Source organism: Ceratotherium simum, chromosome 6, assembly GCF_057802395.1.
Source record: "Ceratotherium simum simum isolate JZ-2026a chromosome 6, ASM5780239v1, whole genome shotgun sequence".
Taxonomy (NCBI): Eukaryota; Metazoa; Chordata; class Mammalia; order Perissodactyla; family Rhinocerotidae; genus Ceratotherium; species Ceratotherium simum.
Window position 1 is genome coordinate 6,145,849 of NC_141905.1, and position 16,576 is coordinate 6,162,424.

A 16,576-nucleotide genomic window follows, 5' to 3' on the forward strand; every position below is an offset into this window, starting at 1 on the left:
AAGTCCAACAGTCTTTAAAGGAGTAAAGTAAAAACCAGCACCCAGCAATTAAAATGTCCAGTGTAAAATAAAAGATACTAGGCACACAGTTAAAACAGGAAAATGACCCATAACCAGGAGAAAAATCAATCAACTGGAAGAGACCTAAGTCAGAAATATTTCTCATGATGGAATTATTGGACAAGGATGTTAAAATAGCTATTATAAATGTGCTCCATATGTTCAAGAAGGTACACGGAAACATGAATATGATAAAGGTAGAAGTAAGTGATAGAAAAAAAGACTCGCATGGAACATCTAGAGATGAAAAATACAATATCCAAAATGGAAAAAAAAAAAAAAAACTGGATGAGATTAACAGCAGATTAGAAACTGCAGAAGAAAAGATAATTGAACTTTTAGAAATAGCAATAGGACTTATTCAAAATGAAGTGCAAAGAGAAAGACTGGAACTAAATTAATAGAGCATCAGTAACCTGTGGGACAATATCAAGTTGTCTAATATATGTACAATTAGAGTCTTGGAAAAGAAGGAGAGGCTAACTAGAAAAATTATTTGAAGAAATAATGACTAAAAAGTTTCCAAATCTGAAGAAACACAAACCCTCAGATCCAAGAATCGCAATGAACCTTAAGTAGAATAACCATAAATAAAACCATACCTGGGTACATTGTAATCAGATTGCTGAAACTTAGTGATAAAAAGTTCTTAAAAGTAGCCAGAGGGAAAATAGACACATTACTTAAAGAGGAACAAAAGTAAGATTAAAAACTATGCAAGCCAGAAGACAATGGAGCAAACTCTTCAAAGTACTGAAAGAAAAATAAAAGCTGTCAATTTAGAGCTCTATACTTAGTATAAGTATCTTTAAAAAATAAAGACTTCTTTCAGACTAACAAAAGATAAGAGAATTTATTACCAGCAGATGTGAGCTGTAAAAAATGTTAAAGGACAGGGCTGGCCCGGTGGCGTAGTGGTTAAGTTTGCGCACTCTGCTTTGGCAGCCCAGGGTTCGTGGGTTCAGATCCCGGCCATGGACCTACACGCCGCTTATCAAGCCATGCTGTGGTAGGCATCCCACATATAAAGTAGAGGAGGATGGGCATGGATGTTAGCCCAGGGCCAATCTTCCTCAGCAAAAAGAGGAGGATTGGCAACAGATGTTAGCTCAGGTCTAATCTTCCTCACCAAAAAAAAAAAAAAAAAAAAAAATGTTAAAGGAAGTTCTTCAGTCAGAAGGAAAATGATACCAGAAGGAAAAGTGAACGTATGCATAGAGTTCCAAAGTAGCAATTAAGTGGGTATATATTAAACATATTTTCATTATTTTTAATCTCTTTAAAGGATAATTAATTGTGATAAATAAAAAATAGTTGCTGCATGTTTTGGGGTTTAAATATGTATAAATAAATTGTATGACAAAAATAGCCCAGAGATTGGGAGGAGGGAAATGGAAGAATGCTGTTGTAAGGTTCTTAGGCTAGGTTAAGTGGTGTATTATTTGAAGATTGTGTTGTTAAAGACGTAAATTGAAAATCCTATAGTAGTGGCTAAAAAATAGTACAAAGAAGAAATGATACAAATAATAATGCAGTTAAAATAGTATTTGGAAGGAAACTTATTGCATTAAATGCGTATATTAGAAAAGAAGAAAGGTCTCAAATCAATGGTCTAAACCAGAGACCAGCAAACTTCAGTTTGTGGGTCCGATCCAGCCCATCACCTGTTCTTGTGTGGCCTGTGACCTGAGAATGGTTTTTACATATTAAAATGGCTGAAAAAGGATCAAAAGGAGACTCACGTTTTATGATCTGTGAAAATAATAGGAAATTCAAATTTCAGTGATCATAAAGTTTTGTTGGAACATAGCCATGCTCATTTGTTTATATATTGTCTATGACTACTTTCCTGCTATATCCACAGTGTAGAGTTGTGACAGACTGTGTGGCCTGCAAAGCCTAAAATATTTTCTTTCTGACCCATTATAGAAAACATTTGCCAACCTCAGCTATGTATCCTACAGATTTTAAAGCAGTAATATAGGTATATATTTCCCTTTCACCACTTCTATTCAGCATTGAACTAGTAGTCCTGGGAAGTATAATAAGCCAAGAAAAAGAAAATAATCATAAAAATTATAAAAGAAGCAAAATTTTTATTCACATATGATGTGATTGTGTACATAGAAAACCCTATGGAATGTACAGAAACAATTTTAATAAGTGAATTTAGCAAAGTCAGTGTACAAATATCATTTGTAGTTCTGTCTACTAACAATGAACAATTTGAAAATTGAAATAAAAACTATCATTTCCAATAGCATGAAAAAAACACGAAGTACTTATGAATAAATCTAACTAAGGATATGCTCTCAACACAGAAAGGTAGAAAACATTGTTAATGTAAGTTAAAAAAAAGACCTAAATAAATGGTGATATTCCATATTCATGGATTGGAAGACTCAACATTGTTAAGATGGAATTCTCTCTAAATTGATTTATTGATTCAATGCAACCTTCGTTTACATCCTAGTAGGCTTTGTTTGAAGGAATAGGTAAGCTGATTCTATAAATTTGTCTAAATACATAGGACTAAGAATAGCCAAAAAAATTTTGAAAAATACGGAGTTGGAGACCTTTTGTTTCCTGATGTCAGGATTTTCTTTAAGCTACAGTAATCAAGACAGTGGTGTTGGTGTAAGGATAGACAAATAGATCAGTGATGCATAATGGAGATCTCAGAAATAGACTCATACATTTTCCCACCAAAGTGCCACGTCAATCCAATGGGACAAAGAAAGACAAATATTGCTTTAACTTGATATCTGTATGGAAAACAATGCACTACTCTCTCAACTCACTCCATACACAGAAACTAATTTGCAATGAATCATATCTAAAATGCAAAAGCAAAAAACTGTACATCTTATGTATTATCTCTAGCTTCATAACAAATTTCTCAATACTTAGCAGCTTAAAGCAATGAATATTTATTACATTACAGTTACTCTGTGTTGGGAACTCAGGAGGAACTTAGTTAGGTAATTCTAGCACAGAGTCTCTCATTAGGTTGTCATCAAGACGCTAGCAAGAGTGCAGTCATCTGAAGGCTTGGCTGGGGCTGGAGAATCCTCCTCAAAGATGACTTGTTTCCCATGGCTGTTGGCCAGAGGTGTGAGCTCTTCACTGGCTGTTGGCAGGAGACTCAGTTCTTCACATGAGCCTGTCCACAGGGCTGCTTCAGTGCCCTCATAACAAGGCAGCTGGCTTCCTCAGCAAGTGATCCAAGAGTGAGCACAAGGAGGAAGTGGCATTGCCTTTTATGACACAGTCTTGGGAGTCACATACCATCACTTCCACCATATTCTATCCATCACTCCAGCCCATGTTTAAGGGTAGAGGAATTAAGCCTCACCTCTTGAAGGGTGGAGTATCAGAGAATTTATGGATGTATTTTATTTATTTATTTATTTTTGCTGAGGAAGATGCACCCTGATCTAACATCTGTTACCAATCTTCCTGTTTTTGTATGTGAGCCGCCTCCACAGCATGGCCACTGAGAGGTGAGTGGTGTAGGTCTGTACCTGGGAACCGAGCCTGGGCCGCCAAAGCGTAGTGCACTGAACTTAACCACTAGGCTGCTGGAGCTGGCTCTATGGATATATTTTAAAACTGTTGTAGTTTCTAGAGCATAAAAAAAGGAGGCTATCCTTATGACCTTGGAGTAGTCAAAGATTTCTTGGATAAGATCCTAAAAGAAAAATATACATACAAGAAAAAAATTGATAAACTGGACCTCATCTAAATTAACATTAATGTCCTTTAAAAGATACCAGTAAGAAAATGAGTAGGTAAGCACAGAGCAGGGAAAAAATATTTCCAGCACATTTATCTGTCAAAGCACTTGTATCTAGGGTATATAAAGAACTGCAATAACCCAATAGGAAAATGAGGAAAAGAGGAATAACCCAGTAACAGAATAAAGAGACATGAACAGACTTCCCAAAAGAGCATACACTAACAGCCAGTAAACACTTGTAAAGGTACTCAACATCACTTAGTCAGCAGGGAAATAATGCAAAGTAAACTCACAAGGAGACACCACTTCACACCCTCTAGAATGGCTAACAAGAGAAAGACTGAAGATACTAAATGTTGGAGATGAAGTGATGTGGCTGGAACTCATATATTGCTGGTGGGTGTGCAAAATGATACAGCTCCTTTGGAGAACTGTTTGGCAGTTTCTAATGAAGCTGAACTTATATCTATCCTATGATTTGGCAATTCCACTCCTAGATATTTAATGAAGAGAAATGAAAACATATATTCACAAAATTGTGAATTCAAGAATGTTTATAGCAGTCTTATTCATAATAGCTCCAAATTGGAAACAACTGAAATATCCATCTACAGAAAATGGATAAACAAATTGTGGTATATTCACAGTACCGAACAGCTGACATACCCAGCAACACAGATGAATCTCAAAACATTGTGGTAAACAAAAGAAACTAGACATTAATGAGCATATACTGTATGGTTTACATGAAGTCCCAGAAAAGACAAAACTACTCTAGAGTGATAGAAATCAGAAAATAATTGTGGGTTGGAGAGGGAGGGAAACTGGAAAGGGACAGGAGAGAACTTCCTGAGGTCCACAGAAATGTTCTGTATCTTGTTTTGGGTGACGGTTACATGGGTGTAGACAATTGTCAGTAGTCATTGAACGGAACCCTTACGACCTGTGCCTACTATTGAATGTTTGTTATACTTCATATTTTACAAAGTAGTGAACAAGCATCTAGGGGAAGACTGTTTAAGGCCAAGGGAGCAGCAAATGTACAGAGGGGCCGAAGTATACTTTGGAGTATTAAAGGGGAAAGGGAGAAAGTGTTCAGGTTTAGGTCAGGAAGGTAGCGCTGTTGTCTGTAGTTTGTTACATCGACTCCTTATTTTAACTTGCTGAGCAACAAATTTTAAATTTTCAAAATTTAATTTAAATTTCAAATTTTAAATTTGAATACTTAATTTTTTGGAAACTTAGCATCCCATTGCTAGATCATTAAAAAAGAGAGAGAGAGAGAGAGAGAAAGGGAGGGAGGGGGAAGGAGGGAAGAAGAGAGAATGTGTCAGATGTGAAGGAAGCAAGAGATTAAAGGAGAGAGGTATCCTCTTAAGAGCTATTTATTATTTACCTCGTTATTAAGTTTATTGTGAACTTTCTAATTGGAATTCTTTGGTAATGAAGCTTCTTTATTTTGAAGTTTTGTTGTTTTCATACCTCTCTAGACAAGTCAATGCTTTGTGAGTATATTTCATATGATCGAGTGGCCGGGTTCTAGCTTGGATTCTAGCTCCACAGTTGTGCAAAGACAAACCACCAGAGAGGCAGTGTGATATAGTACATAGTTAAGAATTTAGGCTCTGCCATTTGATTTCCTGCATTCCAGTCCTGGCTCCTCTGCCTACTGGCCATGTAACCTGGGGCAAGTTCCTTAACTTTTATAAACCTCATTTTTCTGAGGGGGATGGAGGAGAAGAAGGGAAACCAATCAGGAGGCTACTGCAAATAGTTCAGATAACGGTGATTTGAACCAGGGCAGTAGCAGATGAAGGTGGAGAAAAGTGGTCAAATTCCAAATCAGTTTTAAAGGTAGGGCTAAAAGGATTTGATGTCAAATTGGATGTTTGGGAAAAAGAGAGTAATCAGTCAGGACGCCAAGATGTTTGGCCTGAGGAACTGGAAGAACGGTGTTGCTATTTGCTGAGATGAGTCTGACTTTTTACAAAGGAATATCAGGGCCTAAGTAGCAAAATTTTTTTCTTGATTTTGTTTGTTTTGTTTTTCATCTGTTTTAGGGGGTGTCTGGAGATGAGAGCAAGCACAGGGGTTGGCAGGAAGACCCTAGGACCCACCTTATGCTTATGAGATCATGATTACTAGTCACAAAGTTCAGTCCTTTTGATAATACATGGTGTGGGGGAGGGGAAAGTGAAGTGTGATAGTTTAGGATTTCTCCTTTGACCTTCCTTGGAAAGGGTGAGCCCTGGACAAGTTGAGACATTTTCTAGGAAGACTGGATCCAGATAGTTTTATACTGTTGTCTGCAGCTTTATTACCTCGAACCTGACCGCCAGACTCTCATTTTTCCCCTTGGTTGCCAAACAGGTTAATTCTCTTTTCTACCTCATTTATTTATCTCTGTCTTGAAATTCGCAAATGCATATCATAATTTTTAGGTACAATTCAACCTTATTTCAATTAGTTTTTCATTGTTATTTAAAGATTTTTATAAGAAAACTGAACAGAATGTTTCCCTTTACCTCTTAAATTGTTCCTGACTGTTTTTATAATGTTTCAGATAAAATGTATCAGAAGGCATACTCTTCATGAATAGAACATTTATTCCTGTATTTATATGGTTCTTAACTATGGTGACTATATAATTTATTTCCAAACGGAGACACTTGTAAGAGTGAAAAGGGAAACTGACTAAACGAGACACAGGGATAGCATGCTTAAACTTGGGCTGTGCTGGGCAAATCGGAATGTATGGTCACCCTATTCTTAAGGCAGAAAAACAGCTAGCTTGGGGTTCACTTCCTGTTTAAATGCTTGGACTTTAGTGGGAGAAGGCAAATGCCTGGAACAGGGAGTGAGTGGGAGAAATTCCCACTGTATTGCAAGCAGGACTAAGAGGCTCCCTGCACCACACTAACCTTAGGGCACCTTGGGTGGTGATCAGGACATGATTACAGATATCTCACTTGAAAACCAAAGACTATTGCAGAGGAAATCAGAGCAAGAATGAGTGATAGCTTTAAACTTCAATTGCTTTTGTTCTTGAGGGACAAATAATATATCTTATATCCTTTCATAAATCACTTAAAATGTGGCGGTGTTCTATCATTTTAAATAGGAAATTCAGATACTAGCATTTAGTAACTATTGGTAATTCTTAAGAGTAAAGAGTTCAGCATGAATAGTACATGGATTATTAGTACTCAATGTTATTTCTTAGCACAATGAGTTAAGATAAATTGGATTGATTAAATGAGGTTAAAGAATAAAAGAACTATTTCTTTTTTACCACCACTTCTATCAGTTACTATGGAGAACACATATTTTTTTTATGTAGAAGAAGAAGTGGTTTCTAACTTCAAGGTAAATAGTGGTAAACTGAATACTATTTTTTTAAAAAATAGAATCAAATTTTCCCATATATAATTTTCTATAGTCTCCTTGTTTTATATAACAGTGTATTGAGGAAAAATTTTTGTATGGTATTATATATTCTTCATGATTTTAAATGGCTGTATATATAGTTTGCCTTTGAATGGATCTACCATACTTTATTGAACCAGACCTCAACTGATACATTTTTCCTTACTTTTCTAACAATATGCACAGTAATGCTATGAACGTCCTTGTAGCTCAATCTGTGAAAGTGTATATGAAGTTTTTCCCTTTAGGTTAAATTCCTGAAAGTATAGTTGTCGGGCCAACAGATTGCAGAATAATAAGACTTTTGACATACATTACCTTATTGCCCTCCAGAAAGGTTTTACTAGTTTAAACTCCTGTCAGTATGAGTCATTCCTGCCCCCTTGTACCTTTTTTAATGAGTCTTTGCTAGTTTGATAGGTGGAAATGTTTTCTCATTAATTTACAAATTTTTCTTTCATTTTATTGGGAACATGAATATTTTTAGTGTTTTTAACCATGTTATTTTTTTCTGTGGTACATACCTGCTCGTCTTCTTAACCCATTTTTCTATGACTTTGCATGTCCATGTGTGCACATGCTTGCATGCTCCTCATATATTAAGGATACTAATCCAAATGTAATTTAAAATATACTATTTTTTCAATTTGGAAATAACTAGGAAATGCAAATGAAACAAAGGTAAAGTACATTTGTACCCTTACTACTGAAATTACTTTTTAAGATGCTAACAAAGTTGTGTTAAGACTGGAACTCTCAGCCATTGTTTACAGCATTATAAACTGTCCAGTTCTTTTTTTTTTTTGAGGAAGATTAGCCGTGAGCTAACATCTATTGCCAATCCTCCTCTTTTTTGCTGATGAAGATTGGCCCTGGGCTAACATCTCTGCCCATCTTCCTCTACTTTATATGGGACGCCACCACAGCATGGCCTTGATAAGGGGTGCGTAGGTCTGTGCCCGGGATCCGAACCTGTGAACCCCGGGCCGCCGAAGCAGAGCACGTGAACTTAACCGCCGCGCCACCAGGCCGGCCCTGTCCAGTTCTTTTGCAAATGACGCAAGAATAAATATTAAGAGCCATAACAATGTACATATCTTTGACCCAGTAATTCCATACCTGGGAGTTTATCACAAGAAAATAATTGAAAAGTAATGCTAAATGCCCCAAATCATTTATTGCAGCAATGGCTATAATAGTGACAAGTCAGAAACAAATTAATGAATTAGAGAGTAATGGTTAATGAAATTAGATTCATCATTTAAGTATTAGACTAGCATTAAAAATGATTAGGAAGATTGTAGATTGACATAAAAGGGCGGCCATATATGGATTGAAGCAGAACACAAAATTATTTCAATTTTATGGTTACAGCTTTGTAAAAATACACGTTAGAAACAAAACCTTGAAAGAAATATAATGGGTTGGTTTTGTTTGTGTCACCAAGTGTGTGTAGAGTTTCCAAAGTTGAAGACCCTAACCCTTGTTGAGTAAGTACTCTGTGCCCATCTCATAACACTGTAAGATAGAGATTGATGATATTCTCATTTGACAGGTAAAGAAACTTAATTCTTATTTGACAGATAAATTTAATTTTTTATTGTGGATGTTTTCAGATATGTATAAAAATAGAAGGAATAGAATAATGAACCCCATATAAGTATCACCTAGCTTCAACAATTTCAAGTTTGCATTTTTAGTAAGTTGCACAGTATGGTTTTAACCCATATCTAGCTTACTCCAAAACCCATGCTTTTGATTACTTTTAATAATCCTATGCTGCCTCTTCATTTTATCATTTGATGCCATTGACAAACTTTATGAAAAACTTAGTGTTTTTCGTAAAATAGACCTGGAAAAGCATTATAACAGTGAGTTTTTTAGGTTAGTAATAAGGTGGAGAAAGCACTCTCTTTTAACCACATGGATTTTGTAATAAACATTTTTAGTTTCAGTGTTCTGCGAAGACAAAACCTGCTGATACAGTTCATCCTGTTTTATAAATCTTTGACCCATTCATCAAACTCTGACCACTCTAAAGATAAAGGATTATGGTTGTATTGGTCTTTCTGACTGAAGTGGCCTTCTCCAGATTGAGAAATTGTGTAATTATTAACTACAGTAATGGATATGTACTTGCAAGTTTCATTTGGTATCTTAATGAGCTTTAACCCTCTGAGTACACCCAATACATAGCGTAGAATCATTGAAATTTATCACTTGTTCATAGCTTAACTCTTCAGTCTGTGTATTTTTGCTCTGATCACCACATCCTATCCCCCTCTTCACACGCTCACAACTCCCGTGCTTGGAAATTAGAAGATTTAGTAGCAGCAACCTTAGGGATAAACTTTTTGAAAAATTACTTTTTTGGGGGCCCAGACCCCTGGCCAAGTGGTAAACTTCCATGTGCTCCACTTTGGTGGCCCAGGTTTGTGGGTTTGGATCCTGGGCGCAGACCTACACCACTCATCAGCCATTCTGTGACAGTGTGCCACATATACAGTAGAAGAAGATTGGCACAGATGTTTAGCGCTCAGGATGAATCTTCCTCAGGAAAAAAAAATTATTCTTTTTTGAATTAACAATACCATACTTTCTAGTCCCACACTTACAGGGGTATATATTTAGACAAATAAGTGAAGGTGTGCTGAAGTAATTATTATGTACAAATAAGCTTGTGTTTAATAGAACTTTGATTTGTTTCAGACATCTCTTGTCCTGAAGGATCTTCTCTGAACTCTCATGACTGCTTTGTGTCCCACTGTGTGCTTCACTGTCTTCCCCTGCCTACAGGGCAAGTAGGGCTCTGAATCTTGGGAACCTGCGGCCTCATGGGCTCACAGCCATAAACCATACCAAACTTGAATCCAAGTACTATATAATCTAGTCTGGATATGAGGTCATTTAGTCAGATTTTCCCTTCAGGGAAGGAGATAAATAGAACATTGCTTTTTCATGTACTGTCATTGTGTCAAATATAGTGATACTAGAAATATAATCTGATGTAAGGGAGAGCGGTTGGTTCAGTATAGATTGGTAAAGCTTAATTGGATCTTTTGTAGTTAAGTGGATGGGATTGGATGAAATTCTGCAGAGTTGTGTGGGATGAAAAGAAGAGATGGCCCAAGGAAGATGAGATAGAGAAAGAAAAATTGGGGAGGTGGAGGAACTAGTTAGGAAAGAGCAGTGTTCTAGAAATGAAGGAATGCAAGTTTCACAGATGGAGTAGTGAAGTACTGTGAGTACTTCTGTGACAATTTGGACTTTACTGTTGTCTTAATAGAGACAGGAAATAGAAGTCAGCGTGCAGGACATTTAGGAGGAGGTGTGAAGTGAGGACACAGAAGCAGTGTGGGCCTTCTCTGTCTCTCAGCATTTTGGAGATTCCCGAGAGCAGGTCTGCCCTTGGGTAAGGCAACTAAGGCTGCTTTCCTGGCTCCTGTGTTGGGGTGGGGGCTAGGGATGACTCGGGGGCTGTACTGAACTCCTTTTTTCTGAATATGATTTAAATTCATTTTCAAAATTTTATCACTAACTGTATTCCAAACAGCCTGTGAAAAATGCAGATAATGGGCAGTCCTGCTTTGGTTGAGTTGCTCCAGGCTCTTCCCCTTTAGGGACACTCCTGCATTTAATTCTGTGGTCGCTCAATATCACTATCTTATAATTGTCATTTTATCTCTCCCGTTAGATTCTAATCACCTTAAAGCTCCATGTTATTATTGCTGAATTCCCAGTAGCATAATACCTGGTGCATAGTATTGAGTAAGTAAGTATTTGTTACATGAATGATTGAATGAATAAAGCAATAATTATCTGTCTTTTAAGCACAAAAGAATTCCAATTTGTTGGTCTCACAGAATCAAAAAAAGTAGAATGTTTCAGGAAAGAGGGATTGATAAACAGTTTCAAGTGGCAGTAAGATAAGGATTGAAAGCTGACCTTTGGATTTGGCTATTGAAGGTCATTGGTGTCCATAGTAAAAGGCATTATAGCAAAATAATTGGAATAAGAGCCATTTTTAAGTGGGTTGAAGAATAAATGGGAAGTGAGAACAAAGAAACAACATAGAAGTTTTTTTGTTTTGTTTTTAAAGGTTTTGTTTTAAAGGGGAGAAACCATTGACGAGAAACCCAAAGATTCAAGAGAAGGGAACTGGTTATCATAGTAGTTTTATGCATTTGATTCAAATATATCTAAGTATTCCCACCCACATGTCAGGATAGTGTATTTCTCCCTCTTCCAGTTGGTTTTGATGTATCTTTTGAAGTTTTTTTGCTGTTTTTGCCCCCTAGTGGCAAATCGAATAATGACATATAAATAGTAAAAGGTCAGTTAGATCTAATATGCCAGTTATTTCTTATGCAGGTTATTCTTTCTATGAGGATTAGATGAGGGTGGTATATGTGGTTAAAGTAATTAGTGATGCTTAGTACTCTTTGATTTGTTATGGGTCAAAACTTGACACCTAAACTTGGTATAATTTTGTTTCCTTAGTAGTAATTCATGATTATAAACTTTGAAAATTGCGGTATATCTTTGTTTTAGCTGCTAATACATTAACAGCTGCCATCATTGTTCTCAACTCTTATTCTGCAATGTTAGATTTAGGTCCGTTGTTTTCTAACTATTAGAACATCATGCTCAGTTTGAAGATTGTGAAAGAAAAGCCTGAAGTACCAAACAAAAGAGATTTGATTTTTATGAAAATACTACACATTCATTATTCATCACAATAAAACTTTTAAAATGTAGAAATCTTAAAAAAATTATCCTTAATCTTGCTTTTGAATGTTTTTCTTTCTAGGATATTTTTATATTATAAAATATTTCTGAAGGATATAAGGAACATCTCTGTAGCTGCACCTAGTTTCAGAAAATAAAACGTGTTTGGTAAAGTTGAAGCTCTTTGTGTCCCCTCTCCTGTCACCTCCCCGTTCCTGTTTCCCAGAGGCACCCACAATTCTGAATTTGGTGTTTTATTCTCAGGCATATTTTAAAACTCAATATATTGATATTGTAAGTTATATATTCTTCAAATTGCTTCTTTCATTTAAAATTATGTTTGTAAGAGGTATCCAAGTTGACATGTAACTCTTGGTCATTTATTTTTGCTGCCATATAGTAGTCATTCTCTGAATATTCCATGATTTATCCATTCTCCTCTTCATGGACTTTTAGGTTCTAATTTTTTTGCTTATAAAGTTTCCCATGATCATTCCTTTTCTTGTGTATATATGCACGAGAGTTCTCCAGGGCAGAAACTTGGAAGTGGAATTATTTGGTTGTGTGATATTGGCGTCCTCAGCTTTACCAAGTAAATCTTCAAAGTGGTATGCCGATTTACTGTTCTACCAGCAGTGTAAGAGTTCCCCAATCTTAGGTATTATTACACTGCTTAAATCTTTTCCCAGTCCTGTGGGTATGAAATAGTATTTCTTGAAAACAACACAAAAAAGAAGACTTGTGCTGTAGGATACTTAAAACGTGCAAAAGTAGAGAGATGAGTGGAGTGAACCTCTCTGTGTTGCATCACACTGCCTCGACAATTATCAACACGTGGCCCATCTTGTTTCCTCTACACCCTCACTCCTTCTCCCCTCCCAGTGTTCTAAAGAAATCTGAGATGTCACACCATTTTATCTGCAAGCGCTCATTATGCATCTTCAGCACATAGCTCTTTCATACAGAGCCTCAGTAACATTATCCCACTAAAAAATAGCAGTAATCCCTTTATGTTACAAAATATCAGTTAAGTTTCAGTTTCTCCAATTGTCTTATAATATTTCTATATTTATGTCTTCAAATCAGGATCTAAATAAGGTCCATACATTGTTAATTGGTCTCAATCTACAGATTCCCTCCATTCTCCCTTATGTCTACCTTGTGATGTTAGCAGCTATTAATGATCATTGCCTAGGAAATCCACTAATTCATTAGGAGCTGAAAAATTCTATCATTCCTTTTGTTGTTATTGTTTATTAGCAGAATACTTCTATAAAGAGAGATTTCCTCTCATCAAATAGTTGGTCATCTTGAGATACTGTAAATAAAGGCAGGCAGGATAAATTTTCTTTCCTTTCATTCACCAACTTATAAAACAATTATTTAGTCATTCTGTAGCCTCCAAAGGTGATCATTGAGTGAGTTTGTTTTAATTATCTTTGTGAACTTATGGATTTAAACATATTTGATGTGTTCCAGTCCATTACAATAATCATCCTTATTGATGCTGCAATTGCCCAATTGTGGCCAGTGGGAGCCTCTTTAAGTTGGTTCCTGAGTTCTTTTGATACAAGCCTCGTAGTCTTTGATAGTTTTCTTGCTTTCTGGTATAATGAGATGTTTCAGGTTCATCATATACGTTTCCTGCTCCAGACCTGGAATTAGCCATTCCTCTGAGGAGTCCTGGTCACGTAGCCTCCCTCTGCCTAGCACATACCAAAGTTCCAGTCTCTCAGAAGGAAAGCAAGTGTTTATCGAAACATTGTTTACATAGACAGTTTAGGTACAGTCAGCCATTCTTATCAAGGAATGGTGGGAACCCTCATGAAATCTAAATTCGCAGATTCTAGCCATGGGCCCACCTTACAACCAGGGCTTTGTAAAGACAGTAGTCTCAGGCCTGCTATGTTAACTCATTTCTGCAAAGATGCCTATTAGACGTTTTGTGGTGAGGAGGTATAAGTAGAAAGTTGGATAAGGATTCGAGGGTTGAGAAGACAGGTTGTGATGGAGAGATACACGTGGTAGTCATGAGTGGATAGAAGGTATTTAGAGCCCTGAGACTGAATGAAATCATCTTGGGAGTGAGTACAGAGAGAGATCCAAGTACTGGGACCTTGAGCAAGACGTTGAGATGAGGAGGAGCTAGCAGAGGAGACTGAGAAAGAGCAACTGGTGAGGTAGTATGAGGTAGAATGGGAATCAAGAGGGTGTGGTATCCCTGAAGCCAAATAGAAGAGTGTTTCAAGAAGGAAGGAGTGATCAACAGTGGCAAATGCTGCTTATAGGCTGAAAATGGAGGGTTGACTGAGGGCAATGTGGAGGTCATTAGAGACCTTGACGTATGCTGTCTCAGTGGAGTGGTTTTGACCAAAGCTTGACTTGAGTGGGTTTAAGTGAGAAGAGGGGCAAAGAGAGTATAGATAATTCTTTCAAGGAATTTTGCTGTAGAGGGGAGCAGAAAAATGGTGCAATAGGTGTAGGGGAAAGGGAGGTGAGGAATAACAGCATGAGAAAAAATAACAGCTTGTTTATATGTTGACGGAGATGCTCCAGAACGGAGAGAAAAATCAATAATGTACGAGAGAAGGGGAGAATTGTTGGAGCCAAGTAGGAAAGAGGGAATAAGATCTAATGTCTAAGTGAGAAGGAGATGGCCTTTCATAGAAGCGTGGACAGTTCATCCATAGTAACGGAAAGGTAGGCAAAGTATATGGGTATGATCAAGGTGGGTGGGTGGATATGTTGTTGAGAGCTTGTAAATGGAAATAGTAGCATAGTCACCAGCTGCACATGAGGATAGATGAGGAGACGGTGGAGATGTAAAGAGTGAAAAAGTATAAAAGTGTTCTCTTGGAGAGTGAATAGATAGGGAAAGATAGGACTGCTAGGTACCACCTTGAGGTTAGTGGTAATGAACTTAAAATGAGACTAGTTTTCAGATGATTGTGTGTTTTTTTTTTTTTGCCTAGTTACTTCCAGCCATTGGGCTACAAGTGCAGAGTAGATGATGATTCAACCAGTGTTTGAGTTTAGCTGGGCAAATACCTTGGAGAGGAGAGCAGTAGAATTAGAGAGATATGAGAGGGAGTGATTATAATAATGGACCATGGAGTCTAAGCTGGTTAAGGACGGAAGTGAAGAGTGAGGCTGTAAAAATCGGATGCAATCAGTGTGTTCATGGTAGGTCCCATGTGGTCAGAGAATTGTTAGAGTTGTGCATCCAGAGGGAGTAAGTTGGAAGATAGGAGAAAGTAGTCAGAGAGTTGAAACTTAAAATTGAAATTAGGGAAGGGTATGCGGTTATTGCTAATGGTAGGGTATATGATTATGAGAATGGATAACTGATGTAAGGTGGAGAATAAAATCAGTGGAGGAGAGGAGGTCAAGGAACCAAGAGGCCAGGGTATTGGAAGAATCACCCCCATTGCTCTTGAAATCGCAAGAATTGAAATTAGATAGGTTATTCTGTTTGGAAGAGGTGACAATGAGCAAATAAATGATAAGAATGATAAGGAATGATAAGAATCACTGGGGATTATAGCTGTTATTTCTTGGCTTGTTCCTCCTTTCCTATGTACTGCCACACTTCCAATATTTCCATATGGACTTTTCACGATTTGAAACCTTCTTACCTTTTTACAAAGGACTCTGTACTGTAATCAAAAGTCTTTAATCATACCATGGTCTTTCATAACTCTGCCTTTTACAGATGCTGTTTCTTTTGTTTAAATGCTCTTTGCCACAATGTTCGACTTCTATGGTAGCATTCTTCCCCAGGAGATTATTGTTTCCTGTTTATAGCTTGTAGTATTTATTACATTACGTATTTTGAAACTACTATTTTACATACTGTTTACTGTTTTTCTCTCTTTTTTATTTTTTAAAACCAGGCTGACAGTTCTGTTAGGCCAACAACCATATCTGTCTTTTTGTCCCTGTAGCACTGTAAAAAAGTTTTCAGCAAACTCTAGGAATAGAACTATGTAATAAATGCTTTTTTTAAAATTGATGTCATAATAGTTAATAACATTGTGATATTTTAGTTGTACGTTCTTGTCAGTCATGATATAAAGGCACCCCTGCACTGCTTGTGCCCACTACCCCCCACCTTCCCCTGGTAACCACCGAACAGTTCTCTCTGTCCGTGTGTTAGAATAAATGCTTTTTGAAAGTCAGTTATTATCAAGTATGTAGTGGTACGATTCTTTCTTTCTTTCTTTATTTTTTTGTGAGGAAGATCAGCCCTGAGCTAACGTCTATGCCAATCCTCCTCTTTTTGCTGAGGAAGACTGGCCCTGAGCTAACATCCATGCTGATCTTCCTCCACTTTGTGTGGGACACTGCCACAGCACGGCCTGATAAGGTCTGCGTCGGTGTGCACCCGGGATCCAAACCCGGGCCGCCAGCAGCAGAGCGTGCGCACTTAACCACTATGCCACGGGGCCGGCCCCTAATTCTTTATTTTTATCTCAGTAAATATGATGCTTACTTATATCAGGTGCCACAGTTAATGAAAAAAAGTTTATAATGAGTTTCTTTTATCCATATATTACAAATGACTATTCTTTTTTCTTTATTTGTGAGGAAGATCAGCCCTGTGCTAACATCTGCCAATCCTCC

The 16,576-nt window shown here is 37.1% G+C and overlaps 1 protein-coding gene across 3 annotated transcripts in view; it reads left to right on the forward strand.

Moving 5' to 3' along the window:
* The window catches only part of SHLD2 (shieldin complex subunit 2), a 102,959-nt gene that overhangs the window by 36,975 nt on the left and 49,408 nt on the right, over nucleotides 1–16,576 (forward strand). The gene's annotated exons all lie outside the window — the stretch shown is intronic.